At 40.5% G+C, this 18517-nt stretch overlaps 1 pseudogene; it reads right to left on the bottom strand.

Annotated features, from left to right (window-relative positions):
- Window positions 1-6963: 6963 nt before the first annotated feature.
- LOC120620718 (uncharacterized) lies at window positions 6964-7082 on the bottom strand (annotated as a pseudogene).
- Between the last annotated feature and the right edge of the window lie 11435 nt (window positions 7083-18517).

The following is an 18517-nucleotide window of genomic DNA, read 5'->3' on the forward strand; positions in this document are numbered from 1 at the left end:
TTGTATGTCTATTTCCTTAGCCAGGTTAGGGAAGTTTTCAGTCATTATTTCTTCAAATAGATTCTCAATCCCTTGTTCTCTCTCTTCTCCTCCCAGTACCCCTATGATGCAAATGTTGTTATGTTTGAATTTGTCTCAGAGGTCTCTTATGTGTCCTCATTTTTTGAATTCATTTTTCTTTTTGCGGTTCTAATTGGGTGTTTTCTGCTACCTTGTCTTCCAAATTGCTAATTTGGTCCTCTGCTTCATCCAGTCGATTCCTTCTAGTGATTCTTTATTTCAGTTATTGTATTCTTCATTTCTGACTGGTTCTTTTTTATGGTTTCTGTGTCCTATTTTATGTTTACTATCTCTTCGTTGAAGTTCTCAATGAGATCGTCTATTCTTCTCCTAAGTTCATTGAGCATCCTTATAACCAGTGTTTTGAACTCTTTATCTGGTAGCTTGGTTACCTCCATTTTGTTTAATTATATTTCTGGAGATTTTGCCTATTCTTTCATTTGGGACATTTCTTTGTCTCCTCATTTTAGCTACTTGTCTGTGTTTGTTTCTATGTATTAGGTAGATCTGCTGCATCTCCCAGTCTTAGCAGTGTGGTCTTATGTAGTAGCTGTTCTGTGGGGTCCAGCAGTGCAGTCTCCCTGGTCACCTGCATTGGGTGCCTCGGGAATGTCCCTTGTGTGGGTTGTAATTTCCTTTTGTAATTGAGATTTGATTGCTGTCAGCACATCAGTGGGTGGAGTTGATCTTCAGGCTGACTGGCTGTGAGAATTGGCCACAGCCACAGTGGACAAGCTGCTGTGTGTGGGCTGACCTCACAGAGCATGATTTGCCCCAGCAGGGCTCTGGTGCCTGCTGAGACCACCCTTTGGGTATGCCCTTCGTGGAGGCAATCAGCTGGTGCTCTATTGTGTTCTAAAGCTGGCCACTGGGTATGTTATTTCTGGGGCCACTTAGGAGGAGGTCTGGTATGGACCAAAGTCAGATGCTGCCTGTGCCCGGCCTGGGGCCACTTGATAGGAGCTACAAAGTGATCTGCAGTTGGTGGCTGCCTATGCTGGGACCAAAGGCATGTGGGAGAGGCAACACTGTGCCCTGAGGCCAGCCGCCAGCAGTGCTAGGCCTGGGGCTGATCAGCAAGAGGCACAGGGCATGCCAATACCAGCAACCACCTGCCTGGGGCTTGCAGACCTTGAAAAGTTTTCTAAAAGTCTGCGGCAAGGGCGGAGGCTGGCTGGCTACCTATGAGGAGCAGCTGCTGAAAGAGCCAAAGGCAGTACACAGTTGGGTATGGGGAGATCTCAGGGAGTCACCATGGTAGGACGAGTGGTGTTCACCAGGTTAATGTAGATTCAAATTTGGCACCCATCTGCACCTGCAGGCCATGTTGGAGGAGGGCTCAACAGAGGAAAGTTGGTAACTCTCCCTCCAGCCCTTACCCTGAAGCCACACAATTCAATTTCTCCCACAGGTCTCTGGCCACTTTGAGCTGCTGTCCCTTTGCTAGTGCCCAGGGTATTTGTGAGCAAGTGAGTATGTGCACGGGCCTTTTAATAGGATGCCTGGGTTTCGAGCAGCTTTCTGTCACACCTGGATGGAATCCCTGCTAATTTTCAAAGCCAGATGTTGTGGGGGCTCCTCATCCCAGCACTGGAGCCCTGCTGATTCTCATCCACCACAAATGTGAGACCAGGCCATTTTGTGTCTCCACTCCTCTTGTCGGTCTCAACATGGCTTCTCCTTTTTATCCTTAGTTAGTAGAGTTCTGTTCAGCTGGCTTCAGAGTTCTATAATTTAGTTGTAATTTTGATGTGGTCATGGGAGGAGGTGAGTACAGTATTCACCTATTCCACCATCTTGACCAAAACCAACATATATATGTTTTTTTCCCCTCGTCCCCACACCACTAGTAACCACTAGTCTATAGCCCACTGGTAACCACTAGCCTATAGTCCATGAGTCTCTGTTTGTTTGTCTTGCTCATTTGTTGCTTTTAGGTTTATATCCCACATATAAGTGATATCATGTGATTTTCGACTTTATCTGTCTGGCTTATTTCATTAGCATGATTATCTCGAGGTCCATCCATGTTGTCACAAATGGCAGTATTTCATCTCTTCTTATGACTGAGTAATATTCCATTGTACATATGTACCACAGCTTCTTTAGCCAATCATCTATCATAGGACACTTCAGTTTCTTCCATATCCTGACCGTCGTGAATAATGCTGTTATGAACATCGGTGTGCAAATATCTTTACAGATATGGGTCTTCAAGTCTTTGGGGTAAATGCCCAGTAGAGGGATTGCTGGATCATATAGTAGATCTATTCTTAGTTTTTTGAGGAACCTCCATACTGTTTTCCAAAGTGGCTATACCAATTCACAGCCCCACCAGCAGTGTATGAGGGTCCCTTTTTCTCCATATCTTCTCCAACATTTGTTATTACTTATCCTGTTGATTGTAGCTATTCTAACGGGTGTGAGATGGTATCTCAGTGTGGTTTTCATATGCATTTCCCTAACAGCAAGCGATGTTGAGCATCTTTTCATATAGTTGTTGTCCATTTGTATGTCCTCTAGAAAGAAGCGTCTGTTCAGGTTCTCTTCCCATTTTTCGATTGGGTCATTTTGTTGTTGTTATTGAGTTCTATGAGTTCTTCATATATTTTGGATATTAGGCCCTTATTGGAGGTGTTGCTTGCAAATATATTTTCCCATTTGGATGGTTCTCACTTTACTTTGTTGACGATTTATTTTGCTGAGCAGAAGCTTTTTAGTTTGATGTAGTCCCATTCATTTATTTTACCTTTTACTTCCCTTGCTTTTGAGGTCAAATTCATAAAATCCTCTTTAAGTCCAAGATCCTTGAGTTTAGTTCCTATGTTTTCTTCTATACATGTTATTGTTTTAGGTCTTAAATATAGGTTCTTAATCCATTTTGAGTTAATTTTGGTGTATGGTGATAGACAACAGTCTAATTTCATACTTTTGCAGGTGGCTTTCCAGTTTCCCAGCACCATGTATTGAAGAGGGTTTCCTTTCTCCACTGTATGTTTTTGGCTTCTTTGTCGAAGATTATTTGCACATATAAATATGGGTTTACTTCTGGACTCTCTATTCAGTTCCACTGGTCCTTGTGCCTGTTTTGCTGCCAATATCATGCCATTTTCATTACTGTCGCTTTGTAGTATAATTTGAAGTTGGGCAGAGCGATGCCTCCAGTGTCGTTCTTTTTCCTCAGGATGGCTTTGGTAATTGGGGGTCTTCTGTGCTTCCATTCAAATCTGATGATTTTTTGTTTTATTTCTTTAAAAAATGCCAATAGGGTTTTGATGGGGATTGTATTAAATCTGTATAGTGTTTTAGGTAATATGGTCATTTTAACTATGTTGATTCTTCCAATTCATGAACACGGAATATCTTTTCATTTCTTTGTATCTTCTTCAATTTCTTTTAATAGGGTCTTGTAGTTTTCATTATATAGGTTCTTCACATGTTTCGTTAGATTTATTCCTAGGTATTTTATTCTTTATGTTGCAATTGCAAAAGGAATTATTTTTCCCACTTCGTTTTCTGATGCTTCATTATTAGAGCATAAGAACGATATGGATTTTTGAATGTTAATTTTGGATCCAGATACACGACTGTATTTGATTATTGTTTCTAGTAGTGTTCTTGTGGAGTCTTTAGGGTTTTCTATATAGAGAATCATGTCATCCGCAATAGTGACAGTTTGACTTCTTCATTTCCCATTTGGATGCATTTTATATCTTTCTCTTGTCTAATTGCACTCACTAGGACCTCCAATGTTATATTGAATAAGAGTGGCAATAGTGGACAGCCTTGCCTTGTTCCTGATCTTAGAAGGAAGGTTTTTAGTTTTTCACCATTAAGTATAATGTTGGCTGTGGGTTTATCATATATGGCCTTTATTACGTTAAGGTACTTTCCTTCTATACTGATTTTATTAAGTGTTTTGATCATAGATGGATGCTGTATCTTGTCGAAGGTTTTTTCTGCTTCTATTGATATGATCATATTCATATTTTTTAATTTGTTTATGTTGTGCGTATGTTGAACAATCCCTGTGCCTTTGGGATGAAGCCCATTTGATTGTGGTGTATAAACCTTTTAATATGTTGCTGTATTTGGTTCGCTAGTTTTTTATTTAGGATGTTCGCATCTGTGTTCATGAGAGATATTGGTCTGTCATTTTCTTTTTTTGTGTTATCTTTACCAGGTTTTGGTATCAGAGTAATATTGGCCTCATAAAATGTGTTGGGAAGTATTGCCTCCTATTCGATTTTTTGGAAGAGTTTGAGGAGAATAGGTATTAAATCTTTTTTGAATGTTTGGTAGAATTCACTGGTGAAGACATCTGGTCCTGAACTTTTACTGTTTGGTAGGTTTTCGATGATTGTTTCAATTTCCATACTGCTGATCGGTGTATTTAGATTTTCCTGTTCTTATTGATTCAGTCTAGGAAGGTTGTATTTTTCTAAGTACTGTTCCATTTTTTCTAAATTATCCAATTTGGTATTATATACTTTTTAATAGTATTCTTGTATGATCCTTTGTATTTCTGCGATTTCAGTCGTAATTTCCCCTCTTTCATTCCTGATTTTGTTTATTTGTGTCCTTTCTTTTTTTTCTTTAGTGAGTCTAGCCAGGGGTTTGTCAATTTTATTAATCTTCTCAAAGAACCAGCTCTTTGTTGCATTTATTTTTTTCTATTGTTTTTTCATTCGTTTGTTTTCAATTTCATTTATTTCCGCTCTAATTTTGATTATTTTTTTTCCTTCTGCTGATGTTATGCTTCATTTGTTCTTCTTTTTCTGTTTTTTTTAAAATGAAGCATGAGGTTATTTATTTGGGCTCATTCTTGTTTTTGGAGGTAAGCCTGTAATGATATGAACTTTCCTCTTAGGACCACTTTTGCGGTGTCCCAAAAGTTTTGATATGTTGTACTATCATTATCATTTGTTTCTATATATCTTTTGATCTTTCTTTTTATTTCTTCTCTGACCCAGTCATTCTTCAGTAACATGTCGTTTAATCTCCATGTATTTGTGGTTCTTCCTGCTTTCTTTTTGCAGTTGATTTCTAGTTTCAAAGCATTATGATTAGAGAATATGGTTGGTATGATTTCAACCCTCTTATATTTTGTTGAAGGTATGTCTGTGTCCCAGTATGTGGTCGATTCTTGAGAATGTTTCATGTGCACTAGAGAAGAATGTATAAGCAGCTGTTTTGGGATGGAAGGCTCTATAAATGTCAATTACATCCAATTGGTCTAATGTGTCATTTAAGGATGTTATTTCCACATTGATTTTCCGTTTGGATGATCTGTCCATATCTGACAGTGGGCTATTTAAGTCCCCTACTGTGATAGAGTTTCGTTCTGTTTCTTCCTTTAGTTCTGTAACTGCTTTACATGTTTCAGGGCTTCCTGATTGGGAGCATAGATACTAACAAATGTTATTTCTTCTTGGTGCATGATTCTCTTTCTCATTATGAAATGTCCCTCGGTATCTTTCTTTACCTTTTTTATTTTGAAATCTATTTCATCTAATATTAGTACCACTACTCCCGCTTTTCCCTGAATGCCATTTGCTTGAAATATCATATTCCACTCTTTCACTTTGAGTCTATATTTGTCTTTGGAGCTGAGATGTGTCTCCTGAAGGTAGCATATGGTTGTGTTTTGTTTTTTGATCCAATCTGCAACTCTGTGCCTTTTTATTGGTGAATTCAGTCCATTTACATTTAGGGTGATTATTGAAATATGAGGTCTTCTTATAGCCATTTTATCTTTTGCTTTCTGGTAGCTCGGTGTTTCCGTTGTTTCCTTGTCCTTTTGTTTCTGTTTTCTTTATTTTGGTTGGCTTTTGTGGGTTTTCCCTCTGGTCTTTCTTGTTTTATATTATATACTTCGGTTCTGAATCTTTGGCATGTGGTTACCGTTATGAATATGTAAATGACAGTTATCCATTTTCTTCTACATGTGCCTTATCTCCTTTCCCCTTTGCAAATTTGGATCTTTGAATCCCTCCCCGCCTTTTCAGTCATTGTTATTTAATTTTGTTGCTATGTATGCTGAACATTCATTACTATCTTATTATAACAATTCTCTTGTTATTATTTAAGCTTATAATGCCCTGTTCTTAGTAAGGGTTGCACTCCTCTGCTTCTATTTGCCCGATAGTCACTTTACTCCTAATTATGTGTTGTTGTTGTTGTTGTTGTTGTTATTGTTTTTTTGTCATTTTGTTTTAGGTGAACTGACCCCTTTTAGTATTTCCTGTAGTGCGGGCCCCGTAGTGGAAAATTCCCTCAATTTTTGTATGTCTGGAAAGGTCTTAATTTCTCCTTCGTATCTAAAGGAGAGCTTAGCTGGGTACATTATTCTAGGCTGCTAATTCCTTTCACTTAATAGTTTAAATATTTGATTCCACTCCTTTCTGGCTTGTAAGGTTTGCACTTAGAAGTCTGATGATAATCTAATGGGTTTACCCTTATAAGTTACCGTTTTCTCCCTGGCTGCCTTGAGAATTCTGTCTTTGTCATTGATTTTTGATAATTTTAATACAGCGAGTCTTGGTGAAGGCCTTTTTGGGTTGAGATAATTGGGTGTTCTGTTGACTTTTTGAATTCCAAGCTCCAGTTCATTTCTTAGATTTGAGAAATTCTCATCAATATTTGTCTGAAAATGCTTTCTAGTCCCTGCTCCTTTTCCTTGCCTTCAATAATGCCCATTATTCTTATATTTCTTCTCCTGATGGTATCAGCTAGTTCTTGAATTTCTCTTTCATTATTTTTCATTCTTAGGTTTCTCTCTTCTAGATTTCTTTTTCTTTTTTACTTTTTTCTTTTTTTTAGGCTAGGCAACTATTGGTTGACCTCACAGATTGCAAGGAACTTGTCAGCATACAATCCTTATTTTTTATTTTTTATGTTTTATGCCTACAGCACCTGGTCTTCCTAGGTGGTCTCCCATCCAAGTACTAACCAGGCCCTACCCTGCTTAGCTCCCGAGATCAGACAAGATCAGGCTTGTTCAGGGTGGCATCGCTGTAGACTTTTGTCTAGATTTCTGTCTTCAGTATCACTGATCCTTTCCTCCATTTGGTCGACTCTATTTCCCAAGCTTGCTATTTCATTTTTCAACTCTTGCAGTTTGTTCTTCATCTCCAGAAGTTCTATTTGGTTCTTTTTGAGGGTTTCAATCTCCTTGCTCTGCTCCTCTAGTTGTTTTTTCAATTCCTGAAATTGTTGTTTTGAGTTGTTTTGGATCTCATTGAGTTGGGAATAGTATTCCATTTTATGGGTATACCACATTTTATTTATTCCTTCATCAGTTGATGGACATTTGGGTTTCTACCTTGGGACCATTATGAATAATGCTTCTATAAGATATTTGGGGAATACACTTTTATTTTTCCTGGGTGTATACCTAGCAGTGGAATTGCCGGATTATATCACTTTACGTTCAACCGTCTGAGAAACTGCCAAACTGTTTTCTAAGGCAGATGCCTCATTTTACATTCCCACCAGCAGTGTATGAAGGTTCCAATCTTTCCACATCTTTGCAGGCATTTGTTAATTATTTGTCTTTTTTATTATAGCCAATCTAGTGTGTATGAAGTGATATCTTGTGGTTTTGATTTGCATTTCCCTGAAGGTTAATGATGTTGAGTATCTTTTCATGTGCTTATTGGCAATTTGTATATCTTCTTCAGAGAACTATCTATTAAGGTCATTTTCCCATTTCTAAATTGAGTTATTTGTCTTTTCTTATTGAGTTGCCATAGGTTTTTAAAAATATATTCTAAGTACAAGTTCCTTATCTGATATATGATTGGAAAAATATTTCTCCCATTCTGTGGGTTGTCTTTTCACTTTCTTGATGATGCTCTTTAAAGCAAAAAGGGTTTAATTTTGATAGCCTTCAGTTTATATATTTTTTCTTTTGCTGCTTGTGATTTTGATATCATATCCAAGAAAACATGCCTAATCCAAGGTCACAAAAATTCTACTTTTACATGTAGGTCTATGATCCACTTCGAGTTGATTTTTGTATATGGTTGAGAGGTAGGGGTCTAAATTCATTCTCTTGCATGTAGATATTAAGTGTTTATACAATATATTGTATACTCCTGTGTTGGTGTATTAAATGAAGAATAAGCAGATTATGACCTGCTGAATAAAGAGGCACAAGCTACCCATGCAGAGTCAGCAGGTAGCTTCCACAGCATCTGAGCTCCCACTTTGGGGAAATAAAAAAAAACTACAGGGTCTTTCTGACTAAGGTACAGTTTCAGTACACTCACACAAAGGAAATAAACTCAAAATAGCTGTTTTCTCAACACACACTTCTGGCCTGCCAACAGCAGGCACAGCCAACTCTGGAGTCCAGAGAGTCTTCAGTCAAAGAAAACAGATGCTGGCAGCTGGAAATCAGGAAGTACGCACAGAAATCGGTAATGGTAAGGGATTTGGGGCAGGGGACCAAAAGCCTCAGCTACCCACTTAGCCTAATTATGCTGTTTCCCACTTTTAGGCCTTTCTGAAGTTGCCATCTAGGGCACCTTCCCCTTCTCAGTTCACCAAGTTCTCCTGACAAGTAAACAGATAGCTCCCAGAATTTATTTCTTTAAAGAGTTTTTCTTGAATCTATCCAAGAATACTTTCACTCAGAGGACAGCAGTTTTGTTGGCATTAAAGTTAACTCTAACACTTGTGCCTTCCACACAATGATGAGGCAGCTTTGGGACCTTGGGTTGATACTAACTTTCATAGAGGGGCATGCACAGTGCAACAGAGGTGCCAAGGATTCAGGATGGGCATTGGTTGAAACATTCCTGTCTCCATGCCCACCCCCTACTCCAAGATCTACACATATCCTCCCAGTTCCCCACATCCCTCCAGGCCTGCTGGTCTCCATATTCTCAAGGAGGAGGTAACGTAGCCGATACCTCTCTGTTGGCATTATTATCTGATGACAGCAACTTTCTTAGAAATGTGAACCTTCTGATAGGAGCAAATAGCTGATAACAGATTAATTAATTTATTTACTAATTAATTATCAATTAATTATTAATTAATTTACTAGGTAAATTTCCAAGGGGATTTGCATTCTGAAAAAGTTAATTAGAGTCTGACCTCTCCAAGGAGGGGCCTAATTCTTAAGCATCCCCATGACTCGGTGCAACTGAGAGGCAGTAAGTAGATAGTTATGAATAGGAGGACTATGGAATAGTAGACCCATCAAGTTCAGTCCTTCCCTGGCCCTCAACTAAATGTCCATTAGTGGGTCATCAACCCAAGAGGACCAGGCAAGGACTAGGCAGATTATAATGATCAGAAGAAGGCGCTGATAGTAGTTTAATGAGTTGCACCAAGACCTCAGATGTTAGATCTAGATGATGCGGCTGTTCCTATAATTGTAAAAAAGTAGTTGGGCTAAAATTTCAGGATCATGTGGTTAGGGGATAAGAGGTTTAACAATTGGCCTCTTCCTCACTTCAAGGGTTCCTGAAAACTGGCAGGACTTCACTCTCACATCTCTGGTAAGAACGGTAAAGTCTCACTACTTAGATTTCATTTTCGCCAAGCTTCTGACCTCAGGGCCATCATAATTCTGCCACTTACTGGGTGACCAAGGGTCTACTATAGCACTCAATCATTATATTTTGCAAATATTTATTAACTACCATGTGCCAGGCACTGTTCTGCTTTTCTATCTTTGCCAGTATTTAAAAAATGTCTTATATACAGGAAAGTACATAAAACCTATGTGTGCATTTTAAAGAATAATTAAAAGGCAAAATTCTTATAACCACTACCCAGAGCAAGAAATATACCCCAGAGTGTACTTCACACTCGCCTCTTCCTTTCTAGGGCTATGAACAGTATCCGGGCATTAGTGATGATAATTTCTTGCTTGTCTTTATAGTTTCTTATCTACATATAGATGTCTAAACTGTATACACATATAGTGGTTTTGCCTGATTTTGGACCTTATAGAAATGGAATTTAACTGTACGTATTCTGTCTTGCTTCTTTTTGTGCTACTATGTTTGCAAGATTTACCCCTATAGTTGCACATGGTTGTAATCATTCGTTTTTGTTGTTGTATAGTATTCCATTGTTTGAAATATCATTAATTTACATATCCATTTAACCGTTGATGAACACTGTTTTCGATTCTTGGTTACCAGGACCAATGCTAGGATCATTTTGTACTCACATACAGGTGAGTTTCTAGTGAAATTTGAGTCTTCATCTTTTGTTCCACTGTTCCGAAGCAGAATCACTGCTTTTGAGAACTAACAGGATTCTCCTCAACCACGTAGTTGGACTATCCCTAATTTTACAAAGATCAACTGAGGCCAAGAGGAAGCAAAGCTGGTCCAAGGTCACTCAGGCGGCTGGTGGCAGAACTCAGACCATAGTCAGGGTCTTTTCTAAATGTACTTCACTTCTGGGTGCCCGCACAGATATGCAGTTCACAAAGCTGAAGGGACTTGGTAGAGGTGGCATTGAAGAGGAAATTTGGGGAATTTCATTAAAAATTAATCAGCTTTCTGTTTCTGTAAATATGCTTGCTTTCTGCAAATATGCTTACTGCATACTAGGGCTCCTGCAAAAGCTCCTTTGCACTTTGCTTGACTTGCAAATGTAACTGTTTGTGCCTTTGCTCTATGAATGTAACTATTTGTACCCTAGCAGCTCCCCGCTTTCTGTAACGATTTGCATCTGTGGGCAACCCGTGATAACTCCTGGCCTTACCAATGTTACTACTTGTAGTCTCCATAGCAACGCCTATCATTTGTAAAGATTCGAGTTCAAACTGACCAATTAGCTTGTGTAAAAATTCTGGTATATAAGCAATATTTCAACTGAGACCACTGCCCAGATCTTCGGAACACTAGCTCATCTGGCACCATGTGTAATAAATTTGAATTCTCCTTCTTTCTGAGTTACTGCTTGTTTTTTCGTTGGACTGGGTTTTGGAGCTTTGGGGATATTTTTCCACAACAGCACTAGGGTAAGATAAGTGAAGCACTAGCCTCTACAGAAAAGTTTAAGGGGACACGAAATACTCAGCAACCAAGATAATAACACTTGAATGCAATTTATTTTTAACCAGCGAACTACGGCCTGTGCCGGCCACCTGTTTTTCTAAAAAAAAAAAAAATTATTGGAACTAGGGGCATGATTGGGTGAGGTGTGTGAAGGAGGGTCATGAAATTATGGGTTAAATGATATTTTTATTTAAAATTTTGATTTTGTTCACCATATATTTTTCACATTAATTTCTTTTGAAATATTGCATTAAAATGCCATTTATCTTGATTACTAAGTTTTGAGGCACCCCTTTAAATTCTGTGCCAGAGGCCAGTGCCTCACTCGCCTCACTAATCACAGCCCTGCCACCTACCATCCCTCTTGAATCTCACCACCTTAAACCTCCAGAGTTTTCAAGCTCGGGCTTCTCACCACGGCCTCCTGCCACTAGGGGGCATGGTCATCCTGCCCGAGGCACTTCGCGCCCTTCATCTCAACTCCCTAGGATGTGTGCTTCAGAAAGCAGAGGGGAAGGAGTGCGGGGCGCGGCTCCAAGCCACTGGGCGGGAATGTGGGGGTGGGGAGGAACCCTCACCGAGGCAACGTGGCGTAGAGCTCTGCACCGGGCCCTGAAATAGCAATCTCTCGGTGTTATGGCGCGAACAATTCTAAGACCAGCGGTGCCAATTGAGATTAATTATGAGCCTTTATTAGCCGGCCGGCGACTGACTCTCTACCACGCAGGGTTAGAGGAGATCAGTCCCAAGCTTCCAGAGGAGGCAGCTTATAAAGCCTCCTATTACATCCTTGAATAAACAGATTACAAGAAGCAGAAGTTAGCTGTTAACGTTTTGTACAAAGATAAATGTTGCGCTTCCAGGGAACTCTCAGATCAAACAGGGCCTAGTAGACAGTTTTATCATCTGCACCTTGGAATGGTGTGCTTCTCCTTGGGCTGGCGCCTGGAGATATCACCTCCCTGAAACTGGAGAATTTCCACTTTTACATCAGGTCTTTCCCTCCTCCCTCTCCCCCGCCTCATGGTCCCTGGCCATCTCCTCAAACATTTTGTTAGGATGTGGAATGGTGATTCCCACGTGGCTTTTTGTGGTGTGCTCACTGTTCTGACTTTTTCACCACCTTCTTGGGAAGCCCAGCACACAGGTGGTGGGAGGCTTTGGGGACATGCAAAGCAAGCAGGGCGGTAGGAAATGGAGCATCCTCTGGCGGAGGCTGAGAATACCAGGAACCCTCAGCATGAGGGGGTGGGGGGAGCTGAGGGTTACTCCCATGTACGTGACTTGGGGGTTAGAGGTCAATACACCGCCTACACCTAGGACCCCTTGCAGAGGACTACAATTCCCAGCAAGCTCTGCAGTGGCAGCTGAAGAACTTCAAGAGCATCCATTCCCGAGAGCAGAGTGCCTAGCTGCGAGGCTGTGGACTCTTGCCCGCTGGGTTCTGTGGATGGGGCCTCAGGGTTGGGACCTCTGCAATGCCCAGATGGCTTTCCAGGAGCTGGGGTCTGGCTCTATTCAGAGAGAGGGGGTGACCTGCCCCCACTTGGCTGCACTCCCAGGTGTCATGGGTCAGAGCTATTAAAGGGCAACAGCTGGGACCTGCTGCCTCTTACCTGGAGCCGGGGCATTTCTGAACACACGCCTCCACCAAGCCACTTTGATGAGGCACTCCACGAACTCACAGAAGAACACCTGTTACTGATGCAGGACAGGGCAAATTTCCCCAAGTGGAAAGGAGACCAAGCCCTCTACTGAGAAAAAAAGAGAATCCTTAGGTGGAGAGTGAAGAAAGAATTTAACACACATACCAAAGTTAGAGTCAAAAGGAAAATTTATTTGAAAAGGGGCAATGCTCCACAGACAGTGTGGTCTCATACGCACACAGAGAGGGACCAGGAGAGACCTAGAAAGGCAGTGGGTAGGGGCTCGAGTATTCAGGGATTCAGTTGATATATCATTCTTTCGTTCCTATTTCCTTTGATAAGGACATGCAGTGAGGAAAGGAAAGAGTATGTAGCCTGAAAGGCCTACTGGCAGTTCCCAGTCTTTAATCCATAGGTTCCCTAAATTGTTAGCCATAGGGAATGACTCCATTGGTTCCTGTGTCCTCTTCCACAGGTGTAGGGAAATGGATTGTTAACAATCTCCGTAGAAATCTTCGTTTGTTCTGCAGGTGTCCTCGTGGCCTGGTAATGTAGGGAGGAGGCAAGAGAATTAAAAATGTTAATCAAGCCACATTCAGAGACTGCAGTGTGCTGATTAGCCCTGCAGCCAGGAAATGGTAACTAAAGAATGACACATAAACTGAATTCCCTGAACACTCGAGGTCCCTCTCAGTGCTTTTGCTGTCTCTCTCTCACTGTCCCTCTCACTCTCTGCCTCGGAGACCACATTCTGTGGAGTGTTATCCCTTTTCTGTATAAACTTTTCTTTTGACTCCAGCTTTGGCATGTGTGTTGAACTCTTTCTACACTCTCCACCAAAGAACCCTCTTCTTCTCTCAGTGTAGAGCTTGGCTTCCCTTCCCCCACTCGGGGAAATTTGCCTTGTCCAGCATCACTGTCTGCAGGGCTGGTCAGCATATTGCAGTCTGCGAATGTAGCTTGATTTAACATTTTAGTTCTCTTGTCTCCTCCGGAGCTACATTGCTTTTAGCTTTCCATTAAGAAAGGACTCTATGCTTCAGCTTCTCTGAATCTGTGTCCACCAGTGGTTGTAGGTGCCAATTCAATGCCAACAGGAATCCCCAATTAGGTGAGCAACAAAAGAAACTTTATTCAGAGCAAACAGCTCAATTGTGATACAGCAGAGCTGTGAGAACAGCACAGCTAGTAGTGAGACAGCTCAATAGTATCACAACTCAAATTACAAAACAGCTGTGAGACAGTTCTGGCTTAAGCTCAGCTCTCCCCTGCTCTTTGCCACTCTGGTCCAGTGAGACACCTTCAGTGGAAGGGGAACATGTGCTCTCTGGGGTACATGGAAGCTGACATATAGACAGAAGTCCCCGCCCTTGGTCCCTGACTGGTCTGTCCTCATACAAATTAGGACTCCAAATTCTTGCAGTTTGATTGGTCCAAAAGGTACTTTCTTGATTGATCGCAGTGAAACTTCTCTGATTGGTCAGTGGAGATGCTATCAGGGGATGTAGCTGCACAGCTCTAATTGGATGGGGAAAGCCTCAGTCTTATTTTTGAAATGTAATTCCAGGAACTGCTTTATATGGAGTCAGGAACACAGTGCAGGCAGGAAGTTCGGTGCAGGCTTTTAGAGTGTGGTTTGTGTGAGAGGTCCCTGTTTAGAAAGAGGCTGCTAGGCTCTACTTTTAAATTTGAGCCCAGTTAGCCACCAGGAACCCTTCTCGGTAGGTGTCTTCTTTCTCAGGGCCCATATGAGTCACCAAGAGAGAACAATGAGCTTTCCTAAAATTTCTTCCTAAGGCACAAATCATGGGGGATAATCACATACAATACACAGTTTCAACACCAAAAATCAATAACAGTGCCTGTTCTTTCTCCATCCTGATAAAAATCACTTCGAAGAGTTTCAAAGTAATTTAATTGTTTCCAGACCCTAATTAAAATTTCCTGACACTGGAGCGATGGCAACTCAACCTTATCTTTTCTATGCATTCCTTCCATTTTGTGGAAAACTGTTAATCATTGAACTGTATGTACTCTAATTGAAACTTGTAATGCACCAGATGCATTTTTCACCTCCTTTGCCCTATATAAGCATCCCCCACCCTTTTCTGAAGTTACAGCACTGTTTCAAGTCTTCTTGAGGCTATAGTCTTCAGCAAGGCCTAAATAACAATCTTCTTAACATTTTCAAAGATTCAGGTTCTTTTCATTGACATTTACTTGGGGTAGTGAGGCAGGATCCAGAGTGAGCCCATCTGGACCACTTGAAGTTAGACTGGCCCCGGCGCTTGGTACGAGCATGGACCCATTTCACCCCTCCGGCTCCATGTCTTCCTTTGGATATGCTGGGTGAGTCCTTCTGAATCCAGACCCCTCGATTTGGTTGTAAGTCCTCATTTTTATTTGGGCTGTTAAACATCCCTACAGTGAGGGATAAAAGCAGCTCCTAGGGAAGGAAGCCAGGGAGGAATAGGGAGCGAAGGGAATGGCTGCCTGTTTATTTGGTCTGAAAAGTAAAATTGTACATCTAATCAATGTCTATAACAATGAGAGACCAAACTTATACATTCATCTCCAAAGGAAAAGGACACTTGCTCCTTCCAGCCTCCAGGCATTCCCAGGTGACTAGAGACCTAGTAGAAGTTTCAAAGAGTCTCTCCCTTGATATGAAGTGGTCCCTAGAGAAACTCCAAAGACTGTTTTAATTAAATAAAGGCTCATCTTGGGAACACACTTAAGGCATGGTCATCCAAGTGTTCTGAGCACCCATGGTAGTTTTAGTTACTGAAGGGAGAAACCAAGACTCGCAAAAAAGCTGAAATGACTCAAGGGTGACACCTTGCTCACAAGCAGTGCACTCTGACCCACTACATAAAGATCCTTAGAAATTGTTCCAACTGCACAGACCTTAACAAAGAGACTAAAGAGCAATATGGGAAATCAAACTTCAAAAGCCAACAAACCCAAGAAGGGCAGCCTTTCACTGAAACTCTGGCAGGGCTCATGTACAAAATGTAGGGAGCTTCTACTTGCAAGTATTTATTTAAATGGAGCAAATTAACCAAAACTTATCTAAGTTTACCCTGGCCAAAATGGGAACATATGAGGTACCTAAGTTAGTATATCTGTGTGATCAACAAGAAAAAGCCAGCTATAAAATTAGGCAGAATGAATGAGAAGCATATTTTAATTGGTCTCTTGAACTTCGAAAGAAAAAATTAGCCTCAATACAGGAAGTAAATAAAAAAGTATTAGAGACTGTCTTCCGAAGCCAACAACCATCAAACTCTTTCTCCTTCTCACTCCCTGCTCCCCATTATCCTTTTCTTTTGGAACTCCCTTTTCTGTTCTTCCCTCTTTACCTCGTCTTCCTCTTCACCTTCAAACAGTACCCGAATTAGAAGAGTCATCTAAAAAAATTGTAGAACGTAAGAGACCTATTGAGGAGGAAATTATAATAGCACCTTTCAAAGAAAAGCCAGCCACAGGAAAAGGAGAACCTGTACTTCCGTCCCTTGAACAAGAACAAAACTAAAAAATTTAACTAGCGATCTCCCAGATCCCCTTCAAGATCCTATTGGATTTGCAAAAGAATTAGATTTAACAATTAAGCCTAATGAACCAGGATATTCTGATTTATACCGATTAATTTATATGCTGGTCTCTGACAGCAAAGCAACAGAATGGTTAGCTCAGGTACATTGGAAAAACCCTTTCAAGGATTTTGCAAAGCATACCAAAGCTTACTGAGACAAAAGCCTTGAAATTGCTAACCACTTACATAATGTCATCTCTGAACTATATCCTAAAACTGTTGATTGGGCTAAGATTCAACAGTGCAAAAAGTGGCCAGGTAAAACTGATGCAGGACAGGGCAAAGTTCCCCAAGTGACGGGGGCACCAAGCCCTGTACCTAGAGAAGAGGGTCCTTTGGTGAAGAGTGAAGAAAGAATTCAACACACACGCCAAAGTTAGAGTCAAAAGGAAAGTTTATTAGGAAGTGGGTAACACTCCATAGACAGAGCGTGGTCTCCTCTCAGAGGCAGAATGTGAGACAGACAGTGAGAGAGACAGTGAGAAACAGAGTAAAGAAACTGAGAGAGACCAAAAGAGGATTGGAAAGATAATGAGTAGAGAGGGGGCTGAATGTTCAGAGAATTCAGTTTTTATATCATATTTTAGTTCCTGTGAGTTATTGTTTAAAAGACTTTGTTAACCCATTTCCTTTAATATGGACATACAGTGAGGAAGGGGGAGGGTATGTAGAGTGAAAAGGTAAGAAGATGTAGAGTGAAAGGCCTGATGGCAGTTCCCAGCCTTTAATACTTAGGTTCCCTCATGGTTTTAGCCATAGGGAATGACTCTTGGTTTCTGTTTCCCCTTTACAGGTGTGGAGAATGGGCTGTTAGCAATCTCTGTAGAAATTTTCTTTTGTTCTGAAGGTGTCTTCCTAGAGTGGCTGCAGGGCTGATCAGCACATTGAAGTCTCTGAATGTGGCTTGATTAAGATTTTAATTCTCTTGCCTCCTCCCTACATTAAACTGTATTTGATTTCTTTGAGATGTTCAAAAAAACCTATAAACAATATTTGGGAATGGTACCCACTAGCTTCCAGAGTCACCAAAATCACTCTTTAATCAATTCAACATTTTTAAATGGATAAAGAACTTGTCACTTGAGTAAAATGATACAACTTAGACTGGGCCACAATACATACTAATGGATTAGTAGATTTAGCCTATCAGTTATCTAAAACCATTCAGAAGAAGGAAAAAGATAAAGCTGCAACAAAATTACAAAACTATAACAAGTAATCAAATGAGACCAATAAGAAAGCCTATTCCCACAGAAAACAAGACTCTGTTTTTATTGTAAGAAACCTGACCACCTCAAGAACTGTCAAAAGCTAAAATGGGATCTTGAGAGAGGAAAGAAAACAAGCTTGGTTCTGCTCTGAGGAATGAAGAGGGCATTTCTCCTTACTAATACCTTGGGAGAGATAGAAATAATGATAAAAAGGGAAATTATTATGGCTCTCATTGACACCAGAGCCACACTATCTGTCCTTGATTCTACACTCCTTCATTGCCCTTCCCCTTGGGGTAAAAATATAGTACAAATGGTAAGGATATCGAATTTGCCAATGTCTTTAAATTAGAGCTGATTACTTTCCAATTAGGAAATCTTAGAGGAAAATATGTGTTTCTCATAATTAAAAGTACTCTGGTACACTTACTAGGCCAAGACTTCATAGAAACGCATGATGCCACATCTCTATCAAGGTAACTATTAATGTGACCAAACCTTTGCCCAACATACAGCAATACTCAATAAGACCAGAAGCATTAGCTGGTATTAGACCCACTATCCAGGACTACTTTAAGAAAGGATTAACAATTCCTTGCACTAGTCCTTGCAATATGTCTATCCTTCCTGTAAAAATAGCTAAAGGGGAAAGGCTGGAGATTTGTACTAGATTTAAAAGTCGTAAGTAATATTGTAGTTCCTCAACATCCTCTGGTCCCTAATCTACATACATTACTTTCTACCATCCCGATAAATAGGAATTATTTCTCATTGGTAGACCTATGTAGTGCATCTTTCGGCATTCCAGTAGACAAAGACAGTTAATATCTTTTTGCCTTCATCTGAGAAGAACATGTGGACTGCTACGCTCCAGAGATATATACTGAAAGTCCCACTTACTTTTCTCAAATATTAGATATGGACTTAGATGACCTTAAATTTCCAAGAAATTCTACATTGATTTAATAGGTAGAT

The sequence above is a fragment of the Pteropus medius genome, unplaced genomic scaffold, assembly GCF_902729225.1.
Source record: "Pteropus medius unplaced genomic scaffold, Ma_sr-lr_union100, whole genome shotgun sequence".
Lineage (NCBI taxonomy): Eukaryota > Metazoa > Chordata > Mammalia > Chiroptera > Pteropodidae > Pteropus > Pteropus medius.